We start from the raw sequence: 8,359 nt of genomic DNA, 5'->3' as shown, positions 1-8,359 counted from the left end.
TTATCGAATGTACATTTCTGTCTACTGTCCTGCCAGCCTCTCCTGAGCAGCTCTGATGGCTGCAGCACTGACCCTGGTCTTGAGCTGAGCTCTCCCTTTAGGGTAAGTCACAACTTCTGGAAATAAGATGTAAGGGCACTTGTGACACCTTTCTGAAGAAAACAGTCATCAGTGCCCTGCATCAGAGCATCATCAAGCCACGTGGGATCCAAAAGTAACTACTGACAATCATAATTTAGCTTCTTACCCTATAAACACATACAATTCCTGTCTCATCATCCTAACAATCTTCTTTCTAACTCTACCAGTTAGAGTTTCAAAGTTGTTTGCCTTTTTGCCCTTAAAAAGTAGTATTTAGGATCTAGTTCAGCAAGGTATCTGAGTTTATTCTCGGCTTTAATATCACACTGTTCTTTAAGGAACATCACTACAGCTTAACTGCTGTGATGCAGTTAAGAAACACACTGGAGACAAGATTCAGGCTGCCAGTGTCACTTAGGGAAGCTACAAGCTCGTTAAACAGAGGAAAAGATTAGAAATGTTGATGGAGAAATTTATTCTGCAAAGTTGTAATTGTCTGAGCATACCTAGGCTCTGTATATAGTCCATGGCAAGAAGTGGACATCTCTGGAGAGGAGTTCATGTCACTTACCTTAGATAGGCATCTGGAATTAAATAATCAAAAGTTCCATAGTCACACTGTCTTGTCTTTAGCAACACAGAAACATACAGATCTAGAGAAAATAAATTATTGTGATCCCTCTCTCCTCGTCTTCTCATTTCTCAGTTGGAACTGAATGATCTTTAAGGTCCCTTCCAACCTTACTATTCTATGTTTCGATGATTTAGCTGTTTCCCAACTTCCTTGGTAAATAATTCAGAAATATTTAACTCAAGCTGCAGGATATGGCACACAGTTTTGCTTCCCACCTTCTCAACAGAAACTAGGGTTTTCAGTCCTATTAATTTCAAATGCCTGCTGAGCAATATGACAAGACCCTTAGTTGGGTGAATTCAAAACATAATGTAAATCATCTTTTTGTATACCGTGCTAGTGTTTATTAATTAATATATGTACGCTGGAATCTTACCCAGGAAAAATTGTTTGGAAACTTATTACCAGGTAAGGAGTCATGCAGCTCTCCTTTAAATTGTTCTTTTCCTTCCTTGCCCTGCATCACAACCACACAAGAAGAATGAAATTTAGTAACCCCTGGTCGTTCCCCCTTTTTAAGTGCACTGCAGTTACAGAGACACCTGCTCTGGGTGACTCTGTGTCCATCCACTGTGGACAGGGATTCACAGGGCTCTGTATTCCTCACTAATCATTGCTGGTTGCAAATCATATGTGGTCAAAATTGGGTTGAGGTACCAGAGCAAAAGAGTTTATACTACCTATAACTTCTGTATCTTTTTTATTATTTTCTAAGATATGGGTTTGTGCTTTTTAATGTCTTTTTTTGAATTCTGTAACATTTTTAAGAGTTCCTTGTAGCATTAAAACACAAGTTGCCATAAGTCATGTAGAGATATAAAAGCAATGGTGAAAGGGTAATAATTAAATGGGGGGAAATAAAACAAAAGGAAGCTTAAAGAAAAGTAATTGGTACTGAACTGTGTTGCATGACTTTCTAAAAGGGCCCAGATGTAACCACCAAAGCAAAGCTAGGTAAGACAGATCACTTGTGTACCCTGAACTACTGACAAGACCAATGACACAAGTTTCTCCCTTGGAGTCCCAAGTTGACCTTAGTCTGCACGTATTCCCCTGAGGTATGTCAGGCTGCCTGGACTCACTGGGCTCCAGCACAAGTGGATTTGAGTTTATGCAAGCACATAAGATCAGTAATGGCTGTCGAGTTCCTTAAATACTATTCCCCATCTATCAGGTGTATCATGTTTGCAAAGAGGACACTGGGGACACAAACTGGCTGTACCTGAGTTAATGCAATCTCCAGTGAGCTAAAGATGTGCTTTATGTGGCCCTATCTCTGATCTTTCTGTGCTCCTACAGCAACACCTAGAAATATAAAACAGGAGCAGTTCCCTCATTAAGCCTCTTGCCCTGCACTGCTCCCAGCACCCTCCCCACGGATACTGGGTTATCCCAGCCTGCCATTCCCATGCTCTCCAACACACTGATGCCTCTTGATTGAACACTGGCTCCCTGCCAGAGGAGCAGAACTGCCTGCTGTGCTGGGGACTGACACTGCAATCGTCAGGTATGCAAGCAAAAAAACATCCTCTTCTCTTCTTGTTTTGATATCCCACCACTGGTGTGTGGGGGCAGACAGGGTTGTGATCAATAGCAGCTGTTGATTCACAACAGCAGGCAGCTCCCAGGTAGCAGGGCTGAGTAAGGGATGCCTGCCTTTCCAGGAGCTTGTCTGCCACACACCTGTGGCTGAAATGCTGTGGAGAAACAAGGCAACAGCCCTTGCTCAAAACTAAATCCCCTCAGATGCAATTATCTAACTCTTTGCCTAAAAACAAAGCAAACACTTTCAGAGTCTTAGTCCGTTTGCTGTTGTTTCAGCTTCTTTTGTCTATTGCATCTTGCTCGGCTTTGCTTCCTGGATCTGGGTGAAGCTGGTTCACAGTGAAGTCAGTTATCTCTGTAAGAAAAGATTCAATATAAAATCTCTGCCTTTGGCTTTTCTCAGCACTTGCCCTTTCACTTACAAAGCTTGTTTACGGTGCAAACGATTTACAGAAGTCTGACAGCAGTTCAACAAGGTGAAAAGCAAAAGGCAGAAGAACTCCACGTTTTCATCATGTCACAAACATGATAGAACAACAAAAACAATTCCATTTTCTGCTTTCTCCCTTCAGTAGTGATAAAGTCAGCTCTCCGAGGAGGTATTACTGTGAAACTAACACTTAAACATGTGCCTTTGAGGATTTTTTTCCCCATTGTTTTCCCTTTAAAATGATATTGTAAAATACATCAGAGATTCAGGAGTATCTATAATTCTGCCTCTAGATTTCTGCCTCTTTGTATCCGTTAGTCCAAGTCCAGCGCTGGTGTAAGCAGGTGCAGTTCTCTCATCTTCCACAAAGCTGGTCCTACACAAGCCAGACATTTAGGGAATGCATCCCCTGCAATCACCTCCTTCCTTCCACACCTGCAGCTCAGAGCAGGCTCTTCTCTGCCCTGCTCCCTGTCTGCTGGTGCAAGGAGCAGACCAGGAGGGGATCTGTGACACCTTGCCCCAACACTCGGGTCTCTCACCTCCCAGCAGTCCATGTTGACCCATACTGTCACATGCCTGACAGGATGGTGTCCCACCTGGGGGGAAAAAGGCGTCTCATGAGTCCCAAGTAAGTTTTCTGTGAGTCTGGTAACAATAGCTTCTTCAGCAGAACCAACTGAAGACAAAGTGATACCAAGCCCAGCCAATATAGTGGGATGCCTGCAGCAAGAGGAGCTGCTACCCAGTTATTACTCATAATAGTTATTACTATTTTTATCCTTTTTCTTTCTTTTTTTCCCCCATAAGCCTCAGCACCAATTTTATACAGAATGAACTGTGGGAAAAGGAAGGGGGAAGGGGAGGGGGAAAGAGAAGGGGAAAAGGAAGGGAAAAAGGAAAGAGAGCAGAAGGAAGAAGATTATTCTCTGACTGACAGGCAGGAGCTGATCCAAGCTGGTCTTTTGGAATATTTTGACCCAAAATTGTCTTCTGTAAACCTGTATGCCTGACTCTAGCTGAGGGACAGAAATGCATCTCCAGATAAGACCTGGATATCCCACTGGGAAGATACTGGCCTACGACCTTGCTCTAATTTGAAGTGTATGCAACAGCACTGAAAACTCTTGAGAAAATAACCAAAGCCCACACCCAGCTGTGCTTCCACCCTAGGATCCACAAAGGCCAAACCTGGCACTCTGCTCATACTTAGCCTTCTAGTTTGTGTCAAAATTGTACATCAGTGTTGAAACAACACTGCAACCAATAAAGGCTGTTTTGTATGGCTGCTGTTGGCCAGCATGCAACTCTGTCAGTCACCAGAAAAGGGTCTGTTTTATCAGGAATTGTGGGCAACAGCAGGATTTACTGAAAAGATGATGGACTACACCAGAGAGAAATGCATTTCCAAGTATGTCCTCTGTGTTAAGCCCTCATTCTTCCCCAGGAAAGGGTGCAGGAGATTTTAAAGTATGTCAAGAAGAAGATAAATTTGTTTAAGTTAATTTCAATTTACAGAGACATACACTGACTTTCTGTTGGGTTGGTTAATGATCTACATAGTTCTGAGGCAAGATTAATGTCTATAGTCTCTTTGCTCAAATTTTATTGTGGGCTAGTGATCATAAGCCAAACGAAGATATCTTCACATGGTACCTTAGTCTGAGGATGAGCTTTTGACTTCAGTAGGTATGGAACACTTCAGTGGGCTCAGGATATTAGAAACTGCCCTAGAAAAATGTCTGTTACAAACCTCTGAAGTTATTTGGACTAAACCAAAACAATTACACAAATGTGAAAGGGGAGACTAACTGAGCAAATCATCCTCCTTCCTCTCTCTGCTACAGGTTTCCTGGAGGATTTGGGCAAAAGCCTTCACGGGCACTTAATGTTCCTCTCTCCAAAATGAGGAAAGCAGTACTTGCTATCTGCTGAGGTGGGTTTTAAGAGCGGTAAGTGAAGAAAGTCCACAACATATGCTGAAGCCCCCAGGTGACAGGGTTAGAAGAGCTGCAGTCACATTCTTAGTTATTCTGCTCAAAGAAAGAGAAGGACCACGTTTCCTAAGGGACCTCAATTCGTCTTTGCACAGTCACTCTTACATAGCAAATCTCACCCATGTGCTCTTCCTCACTTAGATTCTGTTCTTCTCCTCTGTGAAGGCAAAAGCCTTGCAAACATATTTGCACTGGGTAACAGCAGCTCAGGACTCCTGCAGCAGCCACAGGGCAGCAGGGGAAATTTACAGAGACATACACTGACTTTCTGTTGGGTTGGTTAATGATCTACATAGTTCTGAGGCAAGATTAATGTCTATAGTCTCTTTGCTCAAATTTTATTGTGGGCTAGTGATCATAAGCCAAACGAAGATATCTTCACATGGTACCTTAGTCTGAGGATGAGCTTTTGACTTCAGTAGGTATGGAACACTTCAGTGGGCTCAGGATATTAGAAAATGCCCTAGAAAAATGTCTGTTACAAACCTCTGAAGTTATTTGGACTAAACCAAAACAATTACACAAATGTGAAAGGGGAGACTAACTGAGCAAATCATCCTCCTTCCTCTCTCTGCTACAGGTTTCCTGGAGGATTTGGGCAAAAGCCTTCACGGGCACTTAATGTTCCTCTCTCCAAAATGAGGAAAGCAGTACTTGCTATCTGCTGAGGTGGGTTTTAAGAGCGGTAAGTGAAGAAAGTCCACAACATATGCTGAAGCCCCCAGGTGACAGGGTTAGAAGAGCTGCAGTCACATTCTTAGTTATTCTGCTCAAAGAAAGAGAAGGACCAAGTTTCCTAAGGGACCTCAATTCGTCTTTGTTTGCACAGTCACTCTTACATAGCAAATCTCACCCATGTGCTCTTCCTCACTTAGATTCTGTTCTTCTCCTCTGTGAAGGCAAAAACCTTGCAAACATATTTGCACTGGGTAACAGCAGCTCAGGACTCCTGCAGCAGCCACAGGGCAGCAGGGGAGCGAGGAGGGGAAGCGCAGGCGGGGATCGCTGCTCTGGGCCCTGCTGCGCCCGCTGAGAGAAAGGGTTTGCTTTCCTCCCTTCTCTTCCTGCGGGAGGAATCCCCGGGGCGGGCTGGGAAAGGAATCCTGGTCAATGCTGAAACGGAGTGGGTGCAGCTCTCATGCTTTCATCACCCTCTGGGCAGGGTTAATGCTCTCCTGGTGCTTAACCCGCTGGGCCAGGTGCTCTTCCTCTGCCTGCTGACCCAGGCAGATTCTTTGCTCCACAGTCCTGGTGTCAACTGAGAGTAATGTGACATCAAAACTACAGCTGGGATGCTCTTCTCTACACCAGGCTCTTGCACTCCACCTGCCCTGTCATTCACGTGGATGACACCCCGTGGAAAGTGGATCTCAACACATTTGGTGTAGCTCTCAACATAATTCTAGTATCAACCCGGCTGATCCATCTGCAATATCCAGCTATGCTCCTGGCTTAGATCTCTGCAAAGTCAATGAGGATTTCTGAATCCTGCTTTCTTAAGAAAATAAGGTTTTCATGGCCATGTTGGTTTTGTACATACTGGTGTGTACGTGTGAGAGCTACTGATTCCCCTCTACCACACTTTCCTTCTGAATTCATCAGCATTTTCTGCTCAACCCAACAGAAGTTCACAATCTTCAAAGCCATCTTACTTCCTAAATGCTTTGTTAACTGAGGAAAATGGTAGAAGAGACAGATCTCTCTGGTTCCCTAGCTGAGAAGGTGGCTACAGGATGTCCTTACCCACAAGAGATGGCAAAGGAGTTACCTGAGAGATCAAAACACTCCAGTCCCCGCACACTCTCTGTTCTTTGCTTGAGCCCTACTAGGCACCAGAGGATCAAGCCAGAAGACACAGTGCAATAGAAAATCAATTTTTGTACATCTCAGTGCTGACAAAGCAACTTATTAGCCTTGCTTGCAGCAAGTACCTTTTCTGAAAAGGAAGGAAAAAAAAAAAAAGGAAGTTGTAAAACCTATTTTTGGGGGGTGACTGTATCTACCTATATGTTTCAGGACAAACTGGATCAGTGGTACCACTCTTTTCTGATTCTATTGCTACTGTCACAACATTACTTGATGTTTATTGGCAAGACATCAGATTTCTCCCTATCTTGCTACTTTTCCTTGAGTCAAAACTCCAACCAATCATTTTGCTTTAAACAAAATACAATCACAGATTAGGAGAATTGATTTGTGGATAAGATTGCTAGACTGGGGAAAAAGGTGTGGAGATATTTCCCTATTAATCAATTTCTTGGACAAAATTTTAAAAAAGTAAGCAACTAAATCTCAGAACAAAATCTAAGGTCCAGCATAATTTCTACAGCAGCTGTAAATTGGTTAGATATAGGTAAGTGAGAAGGCATCATGTAGCTGCCAGAGTAAATTATATAAGTAAGTAACTTATGGAAAACTGGAGGAACAAGGAATGTGTGTAGAAGAGCAGAATCATGACCTCTCTAGATGTTTTAAAACTAACAACATCCTGCTTTTCCTCTGGGTTTTTTGTGTTTTGCAGCAGAAAATCCAGCAACAACTTTTTGTATTTGATATTAATAGATGCTGTCTTCCTGCACCAGTGGTAGTATTTGAAGATTGCAACATGAGAAGTTCTTGGTGAAGAGATTGTTTTGCCTAGCTGATATCTATGCATTGTTCTCTTCCACTGATCAGTGTTAGTTTCAGCATCACAGGATTCTTTGGCTCAGAATGAGTATGTTATCTTTTAATCACTTATACCAGTGTGTGATCTTAGAATCATAGACTCATAGAAACATAGCATGTGTGGGCTTGGAAGGGACTTTTAAAGGTGATCTAGTGCAGCCCCTCTTGCAGTGCACAGGGACACTTTTAACTAGATCAGGTTGCTCAGAGCCTTGTCAAGCCTGACCTTGGATGTTTCCAAGAATGAGGCCTCCACCACCTCTAAATCTGCCCTGCTCTAGTTTAAGCCAGTTGCCCCTTGTCCTGTCACTACACACCCTTGTAAACAGCCCCTCCCCACCTTTCCTAAAGCCCCTTCAGGTATTGGAAGGCCCCTATAAGGTCTCCCCAAAGCCTTCTCTTTTCCAGGCTGAACAGCCCCAACTCTCTCAGCCAGTCTTCAGAGCTGCTCCAGCCCTCAGATCATGCTTGTGGCCCTTCTCTGGACTTGTTCCAACAGGTGCATGTCCCTCTTGTGTTGAGGGCTTCAGAGCTGGACACAGTGCTCCAGGTGAGGTTTCATGAGAGTCAAGTAGAGGTGGAGAATCACCTCCCTTGACCTGCTGGTCACACTTCTTTTGATGCAGCCCAAGATGCAATTGGCCCTCTGGGCTGTGAGTGCACATTGTTTGCTCATGTTCAGCTTTTCATCCACTAGTACCCTCAAGTCCCTTTCTTATCTGAGCTGCCATTTATACCATTATTGATATGAGAAGTGAACTTTATTCACCATGCTTGTTACAACTCCTGTCACTTATGGCTTTAAGACATATATATTTCTACTAACATCTCAAAATTTTTGGGGAGTCATGGTATTTTTTTACAGATTTGCTGCTATCAAAGCCACAACCAGGATCTTCAGCTTCAAGTATGCACCTTGAGATCTACAACTGAAAAGTGATGCAAGAGCTCAGTAAGAATAATATGTAGTGCTGTCTACCAGCAACCAGATTATTAAGCAAACTC

This window comes from Chaetura pelagica, unplaced genomic scaffold (assembly GCF_000747805.2).
Source record: "Chaetura pelagica isolate M959 unplaced genomic scaffold, ChaPel_1.0 scaffold399, whole genome shotgun sequence".
NCBI classification, from domain to species: Eukaryota; Metazoa; Chordata; class Aves; order Apodiformes; family Apodidae; genus Chaetura; species Chaetura pelagica.
The sequence above is the reverse complement of the archived record's forward strand: the minus strand, read 5'-3'. Positions refer to the sequence as shown.